Here is a 20,053-nt window from a genome sequence, read left to right as displayed (position 1 = left end):
CAACCCACGCCCGTGCTCTCAGCTATCCTGCAGTTCCCAGCCCTGTCTCCTGACCCTCACAGTGAAGTCTATGGTACAAGAGCTTTAGCTTTCTTCATACACTGTTAAGTCCTGGAATTCTCTTGAATGCCAAGGCCATGAATACTGGGTCAGTCTGAGTCAAGGTCCCTAAAACCCTAGGGGAACTTCTGAGGTTGCTAGGGGCCAGAGCTTGGCGATGGGGAACTATATCTCCTTTATTTGCATCCCCAAATGCTGACAACACAACGTTGACAGCCCCAGGAACAATTCGCCTTGCTAAAAAAATGCACCACTCACGAACTTGGCTCAGCTGAAGTCTATAGAATTTCGCTTCCTTAGGTTGACTCTCCTTTTAAGTCCTTACAGGTTTTCAAAATGTTGGACTGGATTTTTTTTATGACTCAATTATGTTTAACTCTGCATTTATGCAAAGATTAATACATCAGTTTTATGACCTTATGACAAAATAAATTATTGATCATAAATAACTCCTGCCAATCTTGATAGCACACACCTTTAATCCCAGCACTCTGGAGGCAGGGGCGGGCAGATTTTTGTGAGCTTCAAGCCAGCCTGGTTCATATAGCAACTTTCAGTATAGCCAGAGCTACATAGAACAACCCTGTCTCAATAATAATTATTAATAATAACCCTCCTCTTGGGACTGTTTTTCTGGAAATCAGCCTCTTCAATTGTGGCTTTGAGCTCATTTATAACAGTGGATTCAACAATTTAAGCATGAGATATCAATTTGAGCAAATTGTATCAATTTACTAAATCTCTAATCAATAAAAATGTGAAATTTGTCAAACTAAAGCCTATAAAAATTTAATTTTTTTTCTTATGCTAGAGAGGATGTGGGGTAAAGGGAACACTCCTCCATTGCTGGTGGGAGTGCAAATTGGAACAACCCCTTTGGATATCAGTATGGCTTTTCTCAGAAAATTAGAAAACCACCTTCCTCAAGACCCAGCAATACCACTTTTGGGTATATATCCAAAGGATGCTCAATCATGCCACAAGGACATGTGCTCAATTATGTAGCAGCATTGCTTGTCATAGCCAGAACCTGGAAACAACCTAAATGCCCCTTGACCCAAGAATGGATAAGGAAAATGTGGTACGTTTACACAATGGAGTACTACACAGCAGAAAAAAATAATGGCATCTTGAAATTTGCAGGCAAATGGATAGATCTAGAAAACATCATATTGAGTAGGGTAACCCAGACCCAGAAAGACAAATATCATATGTACTCCCTCATAAGTGTCTTTTAGACATAAAGCAAAGAACACTAGCCTACAATTCACAACCCCTGAGAACTTAGACAACAATGAGGACCCTAAAAAAGACATACGTGGATCTAATCTACATGGGAAGTAGAAAAAGACAAGATCTCCTGAGTAAAATTGGAAGCATGGGGACCATGGGAGAGCACAGAAGGGGAGCGAAAAGGCAGGGAGGAGAGCAGAGAAAAATGTATAACTCAATAAAATTAATTTTAAAAAACCTCAGTTTTTTGTAACAAGGTCTCAATGTAACCCAAGCTTGCTTCGACTCAAAATGGAGACAAGAATAACTTTGAAGCCAGATGTTGAGGCATGCACCTTTAATTCTGCCCAGCGCTCCAGAGGTAGAGACAAGCAGATCTCTGTGAGTTCCAGGGTAGCCTGGTCGACATACCAAGTTCCAGGACAGTCAGGGCTACATTCAAAACAAGAACTTGACCCTGCTGCTCCTTCCTCTGCCTCCTAAGAGCTGAGTTGCGTGCATGTGCCACTACACCAGGCCTTACTCCTGATGACACTAACTTAGAGAACTATTTCTTTCAAGAGATCATTTTGGTGAAACTTTTAATAATAGTTAATGAATATGGAAGAAACTGAGTCTCAAACACCCCTTGTCCTTGATTTCAACATGTTAAAATGTATTTTAATATCTTTCTGAGTGTCTAAAAGAGAATATTTTAATTTCATTTTAATTTCTTGATAGTTTATTTTCTCTCGAGTACAGAAAGCTTATTTTTAGGCTCCTTTTAATAATTCGCTCTTTCCTTAGAATGAATCTTGGGCAAATCATTCTTGAGATCCTGGCATTGACTTTCATTTATGCATACCAAAATACCTGTGTGGCTTTAACAGACATTATGCAGTCGTCCATAGAATGGAGTTAACTACAGAGACCAGAAGGAACCAAATTATTAAACAGGTACATGAAATTCATTCTAACCTTTCTCTTTCGCTACAGCTCGATATAAAAGTCCCCTTCATGGGTGATCTGTTCCAAGCCTTCCAGCTGGTGCCTGAGACCACAAATAATACAAACACTAGAGACGCTGTGGTTTTCTTCTGCACTTGCACAAATGCATTGCCTTTTCTTTCTCAGCTGAACACTATGCATTGTACATGCTGGCTAGGAATTTTGAAGTTGGAGATAGAAAAGCAAACCTAGAGCAATTTTCTTTTTCTTCCTTCAAGACTATGCAGATAGGGCTGGAGAGATAGCTCAGTGGGTAAAGCCACGGACTCTTCTCCCAGAGAACCTGAGTTTGATTCCCAGTACCCATGCTGGGCAACTTACAACCGCTTTAACTTCAGCTTCAGGGGAACCAACAACGTCTTTGATTTGTGCACAAGCCCCCCCCCCACACACACACACTCACACTCATATGCATAATTTTAAAAATAACACAATTAAATTTTAAAAACCAGATAGAGGACTTGTTCTCGCTAATCTTTTTATATATTAATCTTTTTTATAGTAAGTCAATACCATTTGCAGTTTAACTTAAGGGAAGCCCTCTATAGCTTCTTTGCGGTTTGTCTAAATCATAAGCATTATCACTCCTGCTCTCCAGAGCTATTATTAATTATAATATACGTCATTTGAACTCCTGCCCTGCCACACTACCGCTCATCTTAAAACTGAAATGGCTAAGTGACTAAATGGCGGATAGTGTATACACCGTGGACTCCCTGGGCAAAGGGATGATTCAGAATCTGGACTGAATACAGTAGCACTAAGAATGACTTCATCAGGGCACAACAGCATATAATTTCACACTTACAAATTATTTATTTCTGAAATTTTTCAGTTAATGTTTTTGATGGGGGGCATACTAGAAGATGGATAATTAAAACCATGAAGAACAAAATTCGAGAAGAGGAAGAATTACATGCAGCATAACCTTTACTTCCAAAGCTCAGGAAGTCGCCTTTATTTCCCTTTTCTTTTGAGACAGGGTCTCATGGCCTCGCTCCAAACTTGATAAGTAGCCAAGGTTGATCTGGAACTTCTGATCCCCTGCCCCTCTCTCCTAAGTGCTGGTGTTGTTACAGGCTTACATCACCAAGCACACTTTCAAATTATATTTAAAAAAAAATATGTTTTTGATCCAGGCATGCTAGCACATGCCATTAATTTCAACACTTGGGAGGCAGAAGCAATCAGATATCTAAGTTCCAGACCAGCAGCCATGGATGTATCCTGAGACCCTGTCTCAAAATAAAACAAAATGTTAAGTTGTTACTGGGGACTCAAAGGAGATAGCTCAGTGGTTAAGAGTACTTGCTGCTCTTTTTTTTTTTTAGTGTGTGTGTGTGTGTGTGTGTGTGTGTGTGTGTGTGTGTGTGCATGAGTACTCCCAGAAGCCAGAGGTATTGGATCCCCCTGGAGCTGGGTTACAAGTGATTGTGAGCTACGTGTTGTGGGTGCTGGGAATCAAACATTGGTTCCCCAGAAGAGCAGGGTGAGCTCTAAACCACTGAGCCATCTCTCCAGCTCTGAACTTAATGCTTTTACAGAGAACTTGGGTTCAGTTTCCAGCCCCCAGAAGGCAGTTCACAGCTCTCTGTAAGCAGTTTCAGGAGATTTGATTTCTCTTATGACTTCCTTGGGCACAAGGCACACATGTGGTCCCCATACATACCTGCAAACAAAAACAGTTTAATTTTATATAAAATTAAAATGAGTATTTTTAAACTTGTGTATGTGCGTGTACGTGCCCATACATGGGCACCCATGTGTGTGACTACAGATGCATACCTGCCATGAAGCACAAGGGGAAGGCAGAGACCACCTCAAACATCAGGCACTGCCTTCCGTCTTGTTTGAGGGAGGCTCTCTTGGTTTTCCTCTGCATATGCCAGACTAGCTGACCCACAAGCTTCCAAGATTTCTCCAGACTCGATCTCCTGTCTCTCTTCCCAGGTGCTGAGATTGTAGCTGCATTACCATTTAATTTTCACAGGACAGCGGTGGCACACACCTTTAATCCCAGCACTTAGAGGGCAGAGGCAGGCAGAGCTCTGTGAGTTCGAGGCCAGCCTGTTTCAGGAAAGCTAGGGCTACACAGAGAAACCCTGTCTCAAAAAGGTGGGGGGGGGGGGCTTTTAATTTTCACAAAAATCTTCCAATGTTATTCCAGAAAAATAATATAAAATTGTAATTATAAAACTAGTTATATATTTAAATTGCTATAAATTTGTGTTCTATAAACAGAAGAGTTCTAGGAATTTTTCAATGCTGGTAATTAAATTTAGGGCCTCACACACACTAGGCAAGGGTTCTGCCACTGAACTAGTCCCCCAGCCCTAATTCTGGCAAATTCTATTTTGCATGACTCTCACCCAAAATCAGAACTGGGGGACTGAACCTAGAGCTTGGTGCATACTAGACTCTACCAATGAAATACACTTCAGCACAAAAAAAGAAAATTTCGGAGATTTATTCTTGTGTGTATGACAGATTGAGTACACCTTTTTTTCAAAGCCAGCCCAAGGGTATCACACTTTCTGCTTACAATTTTTGAGTCAGACTCCACACATTTCAAATGATTCCATGCTTCTCTTCTTCTGGTACATATCCCTTGGGATATTCCCAGTGTGAATCAAGGCATATCTTCCCTTCATGTTCCTTTGGGGAGAGGAGATGCAGATACATGCACCATTCAGGCCTCTATGCTGGATTATATAAATATGTGTGGAATGAGAGTTAACTACTAAAAGTAATTTAGCATCTACCTCCCATTAATAAATGGTCACCACCCAGACAGGAACAAACCAGTGAGAGGCACTTGTGTTTGACACTCAAGAGTCTGTGAGCCTGCTTCCTTGCTCAGAAGTGATGGCAACCACATATAGAGATAACTATACAGTGGATTAGAATGTCCTCCAACTCATCTTTGTGAATTGGAGGCCAGCCTGATCTACAGAGTGAGTTCCAAGACAGCCAGGACTACACAAAATCTCTGTCTCAACACCCCTCTCTACCAAATAGAATATCCCCAACTCAAGAGGAGTGGGTGTCTAAATAGGTTAGACTAACTAACATTAGGTTAGTGGGGACTTCAAAAGCCCCATTACACTCCAGGCAGCATCAATGACCATCCCTGTCCACCAAAACTTGCTAGTGTGAGTCACCACTGCCAGTCCTGATTCAAGAGTGGGAAAGAACTATGACCTACAGATTGACAAAGCCCAGCCCTCCCTTTAATTTCTGATTCACTGGACAAGCTGGCAGAAGATCACAAGTCTTACACAAATGAATAAACTTGCCCTGCTGGTTAGGTCGCTGCTTTGCTTTGCTGACATAAGAACAGAACTCTCAATGGACAACCCTCCCAGCAATCAATCCAGGAAGGTGAACTTCAACCGCTGCAACAATTGGTCTTGAACTTCAAGACTTGATGGATGACTATCAGCTCCACATAGTTCTTGTCCTACCTCCAAATCAGGATCAAGTAGCCAAGTACAACCCCGAAAGCAAACACAGAACACCCCACTTCTAGTTTGCCTGCCCCCAGTTTCTCCACACCAACAAGCTGCCTTCAGTGGATACCCAAGACCTTTTCTTTCTGTTCTCTCAAGTCTCTCTTATCTTCCAGTCTGGCTTTGAATCTTTGTCAAACACAAATGACTCTTCTGCTACGGCAAGCCCTGAATTGATAGCATTATTCCTGCTTGGGTGGTGATCATTTATTGATGAGAGGTAGATGCTAAAATACTTTCAATTGTCAACCCTCCCATATACAGACAAATTTATAATTCAGCATAGATGCCTAATGGTACAAGTATCTCCATCTTCTCTCACCAAAGTCTGAACAAACAAGACAATCACTAGCCTATACTGGACCGCAGAAATAAAAACCTGCTTCATATTGTAAGGAATGCTCTTCCTTAGGAACAATTATTGATTTGACTCTTAACCCTTCTGCCCACCTACTTGCGGGGCTTTCGTTCCCTGTTCCACAAATGAGAAACAACGACCAAACCTAGTAACCTAGACAGATGCACTTTTCAACCATTTTGTTGACTGTGATTTACATAAAGAATGTATTTTGGTGGAGGCAACGACCTCCACAGGAGTAGGTACAAGGGAGCAACCACCAAGGGAGCAGGCCTATGCCAGGGACATCTGTGGGAAGGGGCCTGAGCCAGCAACCTCTGCTGGAGCAGGCTTGAACAGTGACCTCTGCTGGAGCAGGCCCGGGGCAATGACCTCCACAGGAGCAGGCAAAGGGAGCCACCACTAAGGGAGCAGGCACAAGCCAGAGACCTCTGCAGGACCAGGCTGAAGTCAGGGACCTCCTGGGAGCAGTCCCAAGTCAGTGACATCTACAGGAACAGGCCTGAGCCAGCAACCTCCTCCAGAGCAAGCCTGAGCCAGCTCAGCAGGAGAAACCCCAACCAAGTAACGTCCACGGGAACAGGCCCGAATGACCCCTGGTATTGCAGAGTGACCCTCAGGAGCGCTGAGCAATTTCCAGGAACACCGAGTCACCTAAGGGATGACTGGAACATTGGCCCTGACTATACCACAAGGAGCAAATATCTGAGCCTTGGATCCACTGGTACCTGGAAGATTGATCACCAGAGACACAGCCCCAACTATACCTATCAGAAAAATGGGTTGACACGGTAAGAACACACTCAACACTACAAAGAACAACACAACACCAATAACAACCAGTGGTCCCTCAACAGCAAGACTTGAACAACCAAATATAGATGAAACAGAAGAAAATGACCTAAAAAAATAATTTTAGGAGAATGTTTGATACCCTTAAAGAGGAAATGAAAAATACCCTCAAAGAAATGGAGGAAAAGACAAAATTTTGGAAGAAATCAACAAATCCCTTAAAGAAAACCAAGAAAAAGCAATTAAACAAATGAAAGAAACCATTCAAGACATGAAAACTGAAATAGAGAAAATAAAGAAAACTGAAGGAATTATAAAAATGGAAATTATGAGAAAAAGATCAGGAACCACAAATGTAAACATAAACAGCAGAATACAAAAGATGGAAGAGAGACTCTCAAGTACTGAGACACATTAGAGGAAATAGACTCATTGGTCAAAGAAAACATTAAATCTAACAAAAGTTTAACACAAAATATCCAGGAAATATGAGAAACCATTAAAAGAGGAAACCTAAGAATAATAAGTGTAGAAGAAGGAGAAGTCCAACTCAAAAGCACAGAAAATATGTTCAACAAAATCATAGAAGAAAACTTTCCAAACCTAAAGAAAGATATGCCTATGAAGATACAAGAAGCTTACAGAACACCAGATAGCCTGGATAAAAAAAAAAAAGTCCCCTTGCCACATAATAATCAAACACTAAACATACAAATAAAAAAATATTAAGAGCTACAAAAGGGAAAGGCCAAGTAGCATATAAAGGCAGACCTATCAGAATTACACCTGACTTCTTAATGGAAACAATGAAAGCCTGGTCAAGCATTAAGCAGAAATTTAAAAAAACATGAGGTCATCCCAGACTACTATAACCTCAAGCCTCCACGGTGTCCTCAGGCCTCACGTTTGGGAGCCATCTATCCCGGCCAGCGGGATGTGAATGGGTGATCCCTGATAAACCTAGGGGAAAGGAATGAAAGGGCAAGAGACACGAGAAATGACGGCAAGACAGTATTTCTGATCAAGCCGTCCTGTTTATTATTTCCTCAGAAGCTGTTATATAACAAACAGGCAAAGGGGGGTGATGGAGGAAGGTCATTGGCTAATAAAGGCACTGCCCTGGCCCATTTTATTGGTTAGAGGATAGGTGGGAGGAGTAAACAGAACAAAATGCTGGGAGGAACAGGAAGTGAGGTCAGAGACTCGAAAGCTCTCCTCTCAGCAACAGACGCCTGAGAGAGACGCCATGCCCCGCTCCCGGGATGAAGCTCCGACCCAGGATGGACATAGGCTAGAATCTTCCCGGTAAGCGCACCTTGGGGTGCCACACACAGATGATTAGAATGGGCTAAATTAATATGTGAGAATTAGCCTAGAAGAGAAGGGCCAGGCAGTGTTTGGAGGAATACAGTGTCCGTGTAATTATTTCGGGGCATAAGCAAGCCGGGCAGGCGGCCGGGGTGTTGGGGACGCAGCTCCGCCGCCGCCCCTATTACTACATATGGCGCCCACGTGGACAACTGCTTCCACATAAAGCCTGAGACAGCTTGGGAAGTAATTCTAGAACAAAATGAAAGCATTGTGCCTGGTTTCTTGGTAGCAGCAATTTCTCGGTTCTACTCTGCTTGCTAGAGGCAAGCAAGCGCCTCATCTAAGAGAGGCTTCCTGACTCAGCTTTAGCTGCAAAGCCTGCAGCTCATTAAGAGGTCCTGCCACGAAACACTTAAACGGTGTTGACGAAAAGCTGAACACATGCTTTTCGGTTTTCAGCCATAACAGGAAAAAAGCTGCGCCGTTTAAAAATGCCGGCTTTCTGGGCCGTCCTGCCAGGGCAAACTCTGACTATTTGAGGCAGGAGGGCCGGCTACCGAGAGAGGACTTGAGTGTTGTCTGTTGTAGCTCGCTTGCTGGCTACAGCCAGTACCTCAGCCATGAGGCTGGAAAGCTAAGGAATGGACTGGATCTAGCTGGAAAAGCCACGCCTTTAGTCCTACTGAGATTGCTTGGTAAATTAAAGATTCATGTGGTCAGAAAAAGAGAGATATACAGTAAAGAGAGATTCAAAGACAGAAAATTTCTGAATGGTTTAAAGTGTGTTAAAAATATATGCAGACTAAAAGTTGAAGTTCTTAAAGTAAAAAACAAAAAAAGGAAGAGAGTTGTTGTGTGTGGTAGCACACGCCTTTAATCCCAGTGCCTAGAAGGCAGAGACAAACGGATCTCTGTGAGTTCAAGGTGTAGCAGTGTACACCTTTAATCCCGAATGCCTGGGAGGCAGAGACAGGCGGATCTCTGAGAGTTCAAAGACAGCCTGGTCTACAGAGTTACTTCAGGTCAAAGATACAGAGAACCTGTCTCAAAAAGCAAAGAGTTAAAAGTAAAAATAAACAAAATAGAGGTTAAAACAAAGCTGCACAAAGATGGAAAATACACAGAGAATTTTGATACTGTATGCTATTATGCTCTCTTTGAATTGTTTAAATGCTGAGGAAGGAGAAACAGATGCTAAAAGATATTTATTTATAAATACTGCTGAACTAATCCAACATAGATATTATGAATTTGGATCTAAGGATATGATACTTGGGAAAGGAGTTTCTTATTTTGTTTTCACAGAGGATGAGACGCTGTTCATTTCTTCTATTCCGATTTGGTATGATGGACCACGTCCTCCTGAATGGTTCCTGTGCACGCCTTCAGAAAATTGCTTCGCTCAACTGCCAACTGAGATGAAACTAGCACACAGGTTATACCATGAAAGACCTAATTAACGACGCCCCCATTCAGCAGGAAGCAGTTTGGAGAGAAAAAACTGCGCCCATGTTCCCAAATATGGTTTATAAATGTTCTTTTACATTTAAAGGGGGATATGATATAGGTATGAATAATTTGCATTAGTATAGATTTTGCTTTATTGACAGAGATTTAAGGTCAATTTTGTTATATGTATAAGTGTTTCTGATTTTGATTAAGGTATTGTGATTGTGTAGTTCATTTAAATATGTACTGTATAATTAAGAAATATAGGTTGTTAATAGATGATCATTGATAATAGTAAAGCTTGTAGTCATGTTAGTTAGATTTTCTAGATATATAGAGATATATTTTAGATAGACATTCTTCATGTCTTTCAAAGATTACAGAATAGGACATTTAATGTTTTAATAACTGAGGACTTTTCATGACAATGAGACACGTCTGCTCCTGGCAGCACCAATCTACTTCAAGAGGAAGATGGGCATCGAAGAGGCACCTTATGGAGTTTGATAGCCATTTGGGCAAGAAACTGCTCTTGCCTGGACTATTGCATAAACTGGACACAGAGAACCCGCAGAGAGAGGACTACTGAACTTGCCTAAGGTGAGATGATCTTTCGGGGTTCCTGATTCATTTTGAAAGAGTCTGCGAGACATTCTGCAGGACACAACAGATAGTGACTGAACTGACTTTGAATTTTCCTGCTTTATGGAAATGTCTGCTGGATACCATGGGCCTGAAGGCTGAAGATGGATGCCCCAACGGTACAAAAGAACTTTGGGTGACTGTCCAGGCAGCGAGATGTCTTTGTCATTTCTAGAGTTTGAAGTTTCTTAGTTCTTGTTTACTTAGGTAATATTATATCTTTCTGGAGTCTTTGATGGAGTTAAGAATAGTTAGTTATAGTTATAGTTTTCCTTAGTTATGATAAAGATTATTGTAACTTTTACTTGATAGCTGTTTTGTTATATGTAATTTTGCTATGTTAAAGCCTTTTTTTTTGTTTAAACCGAAAAAGGGGAAATGATGGAGGAAGGTCATTGGCTAATAAAGGCACTGCCCTGGCCCATTTTATTGGTTAGAGGATAGGTGGGAGGAGTAAACAGAACAAAATGCTGGGAGGAACAGGAAGTGAGGTCAGAGACTCGAAAGCTCTCCTCTCAGCAACAGACGCCTGAGAGAGACGCCATGCCCCGCTCCCGGGATGAAGCTCCGACCCAGGATGGACATAGGCTAGAATCTTCCCGGTAAGCGCACCTTGGGGTGCCACACACAGATGATTAGAATGGGCTAAATTAATATGTGAGAATTAGCCTAGAAGAGAAGGGCCAGGCAGTGTTTGGAGGAATACAGTGTCCGTGTAATTATTTCGGGGCATAAGCAAGCCGGGCAGGCGGCCGGGGTGTTGGGGACGCAGCTCCGCCGCCGCCCCTATTACCACAGGGGGGGAAGAGGGGGTGTCAGGGAGGAGGGAAGGGTGTCAGGAAACTCCAGTCTGCTGGAATTCAGGTCCAGAGACATCCCTAGCTGATAAGTAAATACTGAGGCTCTGTGATTGTTGACTAACAAAGGAAAATGCTAATTGATTCTGGAGCCTGGTGCCTGCAGGTCTCTGTTAGGAGGTAAGACACCAGGTTGATTTCCTAGACTCTGCAGAGAGGATAGAGGTAAACATTTTTCTTAACTTGTGAGCTTAAGATGGCTGTAAACAAAATGCAGATCTCAAAATACAGGTCTTTGCTTCCGGCAAGAAGTGAAAACCACTGGCTGCTCATGCAGACAATCAGGTGTGAGTCCTAGAATCTGTGGCTCACAACCACCCGTAACTCCAGTTCCAGGAGACTTGACACCCTCGTCTGGCCTCCAAGGGTATCAGACATGTATGTGGTGCACGGACATACACGTACAGAAAACATCTATACACATTAATGTTTTTTGTTTGTCTGTCTTGAGACAAGATCTCTCTACACAGCCCTGGTTGTCCTAGAACTCACTATCTAGATCAGGCTGGCCTCAAATTCACAGAGATCTGCCTGCCTCTGCTTCCCAAGTACTTTTTTTTTTATTTTAAGAGAAGTGTATTTTTAGATTGTGGAATGAAAGTCCCTCACATGTGTAATGTAATGTGATATTTTTCCATCTCAAAATATTTTTGAACTTTGAATTTTTTTGAGATGATATATAACTATGTAGCCCCACCCTGGCCTTAAACTGTGACCCTAAGTTGTTATCACAGTGATATCCCAGCCTCCTGAGCGCTGGGATTGCAAGCGTGCACTACAACATCTGGTTTTACATATTTGCTTAGAACAAATTTAAACAAATTATGTACATTAATATATAAACTATATCATTTAGAATAATCTAAGAAACTTTCTAAGATGTATAAGCATACACTACCATAAAAAGTAGATGATATCCTCTAAGTGTAATTTTTTTGTTATTTTGTTTTTATTTTTTGAGACAGGGTTTCTCTGTGTAACAGTAACAGTCCTGGCTGTCCTGGAACTCACTTTGTAAACCAGGCTGACCTCTAACTCACAGAGATTCACCTGCCTCTGTCTCCAAAGTCCTGGGATTAAAGGCGTGCACCACCACCACGTGGCTTAAATGTACTCTTAAAATTTATTCTGTTATTGAATGGTTTCACTTAAACAACTCTCTTGCAGTGTGCAGTCATAATAGCATGAAGATTACGCAGGAGACATGTTGAAACATAGATTGCCGCTGGGCATGGTAACCCACACCAGTAATCTTTACTCTTGCAAAGCTGAGGCAGATCTAAAGTTTGGGGCTTGCCTGGGCTACGTAGCAACACACACACACACACACACACACACACACACACACACAGAGTATTTCTGAGTCCGCCCCCAGAGGTGCTGCTCCTGGCCTGGGACCCACACTATCTAATCAGTCACTTTGGTAACTCAAAGTCTCCTTTTGTACAGTGGAACATCATGTCCTAATTTATCTGATTGTCATATGTTAAGTCCATTGAAGCAAAGGATATCATATTATCTGAGTATCTGTAAGTCTAGGTCAAAAGTAAGGACCTCGGGGTCTGTGAGATACTCGGTAGGCAAAGGCACTTGACATCAACCGTGACCATCTGAGTTTGAGAACCAACTCCCACATGCCGCCCTCTGACTCCACGCGTCTGCCATGGCACTTGCACACCATGCATACACACATACAAGGAAGGAAACAAAAAGTAAGGACTTGAGGGAGGCAGTCAGCTTCCGGGTTCCATGAATCAGAATTATTTAACCATTCATTCATTTACTTAAATATTGAAGCCATGGCCAAAAGCCTTTCTAGGCTCTGGACTACAGCATCCTGAGCATTTGCTAAGGGAAAATGTCCCTTCCCAAGCTCTCAGAACAGCCCTGAGGCTGTTGATTAGGTCCCTTAACAGCTTAGCTCCCTGTAGATATGGCCAGGTGCCCTTCCAGCAGGTTTTACAGCACCACAGCCCCCTGAAACCTGTGCCAGATCCGGTGACTGGCAGAGCATCGGGATGCTCATTGCAATGACAGTCTCCCAGCCCTCTGATTCTGATAAGGCCTGGTAGTTGTGCTTTACCAAGTGTCCCCGATGAGCCCTAAAGCCAGTAGAGCGTGGGGAACATGGTTGAAAATGTCTTTGAGCACAACAAAGTCCTCCAAATCGTATTAACCAAAATTAGAAAATTCTCAGAGTCTTTGGGTGGCACTCAAGGGCTGCATATAAGACTGTCTTAGGGAAACCTAAAACCCTCCCAGGGGTGAGGCTGCCAGCTACACCATTAGGTGGGCATGTCTCTCGGGTGTTTCCATTGGCAAGCAAGCTTTTGAAGCATATTTCTCAGGCTTCATCTTGTAGTGTACCCTATCACCGTCACAGCCAATACCCTGCTAAAGTACAGGAGCAGGCAGAGGAGAGGCCATCAGGTGACCTTTAGGGCTCTAATCTGCTCAGGCCAGAAGCCCTGGAAAGTTTTGTTGACAAAAAAAAAAAAAAAAAAAAAAAAGGAACTTCCACAGAGTTTGGTGGCTTCCGAGAGTCTGTTCAAAGGTGCAGACTAGTAATGCCCCAATTTTAATGTAAATACAAATCTTTCATGGAGCTTGTTAAATTTTTAAATTATGAATTTTTTTTTAAAAAAAATGAGCTTGCGGCCTTCCTGTGTGTTTCAGCTTCCTAAGTAGCTGGAATCAGAGGCCTATGCCACCAGGTCAGATCAAGATCCATGATTTTTTTTTTAATTTTATTTCTAGACAAGTGGTCTCCATTCTGCTAAAGCAGATGGTTCAGGGATCAAACTGTAGAAACTCCAAATTTAAATCATAGACAAAAGCAACAAGTATATACTGTCATGAAAATATGTTAAGGCGAAAGAGAGACGCTGACTGTCACGTTGACAGAAAGCTCTACATTTTATTGAACACCATAAAAAGTTTTTTTTTAAGTAGACAGAAAAATGGATCAAATTGATGACCTAGATTTGAAACAGAGTTCAACTATGGAGTGTGCGCAACAATACTGAAAGACACGGTGAGGTGCAGTAGAATAAAACCAGGGTATAGACAATGTGGGCTTCCAAAACAGATGTGAATCAAAACATGGTTCTTCTATTTACTACCCGTATGGCCTTGGGCTAATGACTTGATTTTTTCACCTACTGTTTAATGTTTTGTGCCCTGGGAAAGTTAACATATGAGAGGTGTCAGGCCAAGGGCTGGCAACAGCGAGTCCTCAACAGCTGGTTGTCACCACTCTCTACATGCAGCCCAGAGGTCTAGGGCTTCACCAAGCGCAGGTTCATCCACTTGGTCTTGGTGTTCCATCCTGGCTTGGGGAGTTATAGGAAATCAACCCCACAAAGAAGCTGTGCAACCGAAACCCACACCTGCACAGTGTGCAGAGAGTGAGAGACTTTGAGGCACCCAGTCCTAAACAGGATGTTTTTCATCAAACCTTCCCTCTTCTCAGAGCTCAAGGAGCTATGCAGAAGAGGAGGCAGAAGGAGTGTAAGAGCCAGAGGAGGCGGGAGTCTTCCAGACTGATGCACATGTGAACTCACAGAGACTAGATAAACACATGTGAGACCTGCACAGGTTCCAGCCAGATCGGGTTCCCAACCCTGAGACAGGGAAGTGGACGCAGGATACCATCCCTACCCGAGAAACTGTCTGCAACTGAAACCTACTGGCAAAGGGAAAACCAGCTCAGTTTTCTCCAACGGAGTCTCGCTGGGTGTATCAACTGCCCTTCAGGCCACATGCAGAGGGATTTTTGTTTTTGGGGTGCCAACTTACAAAAAAAAAAATGATGCAGAGTCTTATTTTTAGTTATGAAACTTGGTCAATAGCTTCGGCTTATTTCTAACTAGCTCTTATAACAAATTAATCCGCTTCAATCAGTTCACTTTCTGCCTCGTGGCTTCATGACCTCATCTCCGCAGTGCCCATCAGGCTTGCTTTGTGCTCCTGGTTCTCCTCCTTTTTCCCAGCATTCTCTCTGCCCCCACCCCAATCCTGCCTTTAGTAAACCAATCACTGTGGCATATCTTCACACAGTGTAAAGGTGTGAATATTCCAAAATAGCCAACACAAAATAAAAAGTTTTGTTTTCTTTTTCTTTTTTTTTTTTTTTAGCTTTTTTGATTTTTATTTTTTTGTCATACTGGTCTTTTGCATGTTTGTTTTGATTTTTGTTTTATGGGTTTTTCTGTTTCTAGTTATTTCTTGATTTTTATGTTTTTGTTTTGCTTTGTTTTTGAAGGAGAAAAAGAATGTGTGCTTGAGTGGGTGGGATTTGGGGAGAACTGGAGGAGAGGAAAACATGATCAAAATATTATATAAAAACTTTTCAATTAAAATATCTTTTAAAAAGTTGTGTGCTTATCGGGGACAGTCTCCTGGGTGTTCACATACAGCGTTCACAGTGCTCTCTGCCATGGCGCTTTCTGCCACGCCTGTGTTTTAGTTTGGGTCCAGAATGTTCCCCAGGGGCTCAGGGACAGGCTTTTGGTACAAGACTGGATCAGAGGGCTCCGACCGTATCAATGGATTAACCTACTGATAATGTCATAATTGCGTGGATTATTGGGAGGAGGTGAAAACTCTAGGAGAGGAGGCCTCAGCAAGGGAACTAGGTCACCAGGGAGCAGGTAGATGTTATCCCCAGCTGACGGCTCCTCTCTCTGCTTCCTTTCAGCATGAGATAAGCCACTTTGCTTAATCGTATGTTCCCCACCATTGGATTCTGACTCACCAGCCCCTCAGCAGTAACAAAGCCCTGGACTTTAATTGAAGCTTCCAAGACATTGGCCCCAAATTAATCTTTCCCCCTTTGCATCATTTTCCTCATTGCCACAGGAACGGAAATTGACTAACGCAGGCTGGTTTGATCAGAGTTCGACAACATCGGACCATAAAGCCGGGCGGTGGTGGCGCACGCCTTTAATCCCAGCACTCGGGAGGCAGAGGCAGGCGGATCTCTGTGAGTTCGAGGCCAGCCTGGTCTACAAGAGCTAGTTCCAGGACAGGCTCCAAAGCCACAGAGAAACCCTGTCTCAAAAAACCAAAAAAAAAAAAAAAAAGAAAAAGAAAAAGAAAAAGATCGGACCATAAAAGAACCCAGAGAGGTAGCCTTCTCGCATTTACTGCTGACATTTTCACAACCTAAAGGTGAAATCCGAAATTTACAGCTCACCGAGGATCCCTTCTGCTGTTGGCGGCAACTTTGGTGAGACACGGTCAAAGCCAGCCTTCTTTTTAAAGACTTAGTTTTAGGTGTATTGGCGTTTTGCTTGAATGTATGACTGTGTGAGGGTTTTGGATCCTCTGGCACTGGAATTACAGGCAGTTATGAGCTGCCATGTGGGTGCTGGGAACGGAATCCGGGTCCTCGCGAAGAGCAATCAGTCCTCTTAACCGCTGAGACATCTCTCTGGCCTCTGCCTAGACCTTTCTTGTCACCCTTTTCAGTAGTAGAGATTCCAAAAGCAGTGGTACATCATGGAAAAGGAAAATGACCTCTTGTGTTAAATCCCTTTTTAAAATCATCTTATTCCCTTTGTGTAAGGACAATGGGTTTCATTGTGATATTTTCACACGTTATATATAATGCGTTCAATTACAGTCACCACCCAGTTACTCTCTCTCTTTACTCCTCTCCACATATCTACTTGCTCTTCTCAAATAAATGTTTTCTGCTTTAAAAACAAACAAACAAACCCCAGAATTTGAAGGTTGCTAGCAGAGTATTTTCAGAACTAGTGTTGGGACTAGAGAAGCCAGTAAAGAAACACAAAGGAAGAGTTCTTGTGGGTGTACATAGTCCCGGTAGAGTGCCACCTGCTGTGAACAAGGGCGGAGTGAGAGCCCTCACACCATAAAATAAAACAATAAAATAAATAATAAAATACAGGAATCCCGAGCAGCAGCCAGTTCACAGACACATGTTCCCCCAGAGCATGAGAACAGAATGCAGGGTTCTTAGTATCTAGCCACTGCTCCTCACCCCTCATGCGAGAGTCAAGATGTGGTGACACAGACAGGGTCTTGGGTGCCTTTCTCCATCAGACCTGTGTCTGTGCACCTGCCCACGTGCGAGCAGAGCCCACCGGTTCTACTCAGAGGGCTCCTTAGTACTTGGCGGACCAATGAATGCTAACAGCTACAAGGTGAAAAGAGCGCCGTGTTTGGCCGCAGGAGCCCCTGGGACTCAGCTCCAGCCGGCCACACTACCCCTTTATAGGGTGAAGATGTTGTGGCAGAGCCAGTCCGGAAAGGGCCTGAAGGTCAGACTAACTTGCCTGAACTTTGGAGGCAAGTTTTCCGATTATGTCATCAATATAATCAGCAGGGATAGAAAGAAGAAAGGACAGAGTTTTGGTTGCAAGCTGATGCGGCGTAATAACCAGGCTAGCTTAATATGAAACAGCAAAATTTAATGAAGGAATAGCTTACAACACCAGGGATCCAGAGATGGGCAGGAAATACAAAAGGACCCTCGGGGCTCACGCTTGCCAGATTTATACGTAAACATTACCCCGAGGCGAACACGCCCCCCATTGGGCTGGGCTTCCCCTACAGCAAGCCCATTCATTCACTCAGGCTGCCTCTTTCCTGCAGAACGTGAGCCCCAACACTGGCAGAGCAGGCAGTTCCGGAGTACCAGCTCTAAGGATTTACCTCCGAAAATACGTGGAGCAAGTAAGAGAGCCTGTGACCATTGCTACTGTTTCTTCAGTGCTGTGCCCACCGTGACCCAGCCTCCCTTGTAAATGTGCCATGAAGGTGCCCTACATTGAATCAAATAGGGACAGAGAATAAGAAAAAGAGAGAGGATCGAAATATACCCCATGGTACTAGAGATGGCTAGTGATTAAAACACTTGTTGTTCCCACAGAAGAGCCAAGTTCGATTCTCAGCACCCACATGGTGACTCACTAACATCTATAACTCCAGTTCCAAAGGATCCAATACCCTCTTCTGACCCCTGCAAATACCATGTAAGCATGTCATGCATAGACATACATGCAATTAAAAACATTCATACATATAATATACATGCTTTTAATCCCAGCACTTGGTAGGAAGAGGCAGGAAGAGCACTGTGAGTTCAAGGCCTGGTCTATAGAGTTCTAGGATAGCCAGGGCTACACAGTAAAACACTGTCTTGAAAAAAACAAACCCAAACAAAACAAAATGAAAAAGCTAAATCATGTAAATTTATCATTATTTGAGATAATCTAACATAATGGAAATACACAAACATTTTATTTGTTCTGGGCATAGAGCACTCATGACCCTGAGGCAGGAGGATTTCCAAGAGTTTGAGGATGGCCTCCGTTTCATAGTGCATTCTTGGACAGTATGGGTTACAGAATGAGACTGTGTCCCACAAAGAAACAACCAATTCCCATTGTGATCCCATCCTAGAACTTCTTCTAACTCTATTTTATTTTATTTTATTTTATTTTTGGCTTTCTTGAAATGGGGGATTCACATAGCCCACAAAAATGTAAAGCTTGGCAATTTTTTGGTGAATTGTAAAATAAAGGACTCCTAAGTTTTAGAATACTATAATTCAAGATCATATTTGCCATATTCTTTACTTTTTGACATTTTACTCATTTATGCAGCTACCTTGGGGACCATGGCATAAGGGTAGAGGTCAGAGTTCTCTACCTATAGTAAGACGGAGCCTGACCCCACCCTCCCAAGTGCTGGGATTATAGGCACACACCATCACAAATGGCCCCCTGGGCTTTTCATTGTAAATGTGGATAGCTTTGCTCTCTTTCTCTAACATACTCTTGGTCTCTCTGCTTTCTGTCCCTCACAAGATGCCCTGGCTTCTCTCCTGGATAGAACATTACAAAAAGTCTCCTTCAAAGTCTGGGCCCCTTCTGGTCGGCCTTGAGGTCCCGTGACCTCTGCTAAGGCACTGGTTACAGTTAACTCTTAACTCCAAACCTCAAAGAAAACATGAGGAGCAATTTATGGAAAGGTATAGGGAAAAATTCTTGAACCAGGCTTTACTGGCAGTGGAATTGGCTGGATGGGGAAGAAGTGTGGCTGGGAGGCTGGGATGGGTGAAAGTTAGGGTAGTTTCCTCTTGGGAGTTACTGGATGGGGAAGGGGTGCGGCTGGGAGGCAGAGATGGGGGGGGAAGTGAGGGTAGTTTCCTCAAGTCACTAGCCAGTCACTTTGCCACCACAGGGCCTTTCACCCTGAATCTTCTGCTGGGGTTTTCTAAGATCTGAACATACCCCCAGCCTCTGATGTGAGCCCTCAATAGCCAGGAAGGGTCTCTGGTTCTGGGAGTGGAAGAAAAACAATGTTGACATTCATTTTTTTTTTTTTTTTTTTTGGTTTTTCGAGACAGGGTTTCTCTGTGGCTTTGGAGCCTGTCCTGGAACTAGCTCTGTAGACCAGGCTGGTCTCGAACTCACAGAGATCCGCCTGCCTCTGCCTCCCGAGTGCTGGGATTAAAGGCGTGCGCCACCATCGCCCAGCTTGACATTCATTTTTAAATAAGTTTTGCACATGGGACTGTTGCTAATTCCTCCTGACCTCGAGCGTCTGAAATCAAGCCCTTGAAGGCTTATTGTTGAGCACTAAACCATTTTTAACTCTGATGATTAATGTTGTTATAAATAAGCTTGGCAAGAAATATATTGAGTATAATTTATCATCTCAGTAACGAAAGTCCCAACTTTTATATGTTTAAAAAAATATTCCTTAAAAACTGGTTTGGAATATGCCCTCAACTGCCTTTGTCACCTTGGCTAAGTCACTTCAAAGGCACTTGAGAGTGAGGTATAAGTGTGTTTTTTGTCTACAGAAGGATATAATACTAC

This window comes from Microtus oregoni, unplaced genomic scaffold (assembly GCF_018167655.1).
Source record: "Microtus oregoni isolate MIOR12 unplaced genomic scaffold, Mior012 000006F_ref0000085, whole genome shotgun sequence".
Lineage (NCBI taxonomy): Eukaryota > Metazoa > Chordata > Mammalia > Rodentia > Cricetidae > Microtus > Microtus oregoni.
Note: the sequence above shows the minus strand (reverse complement) of the source record.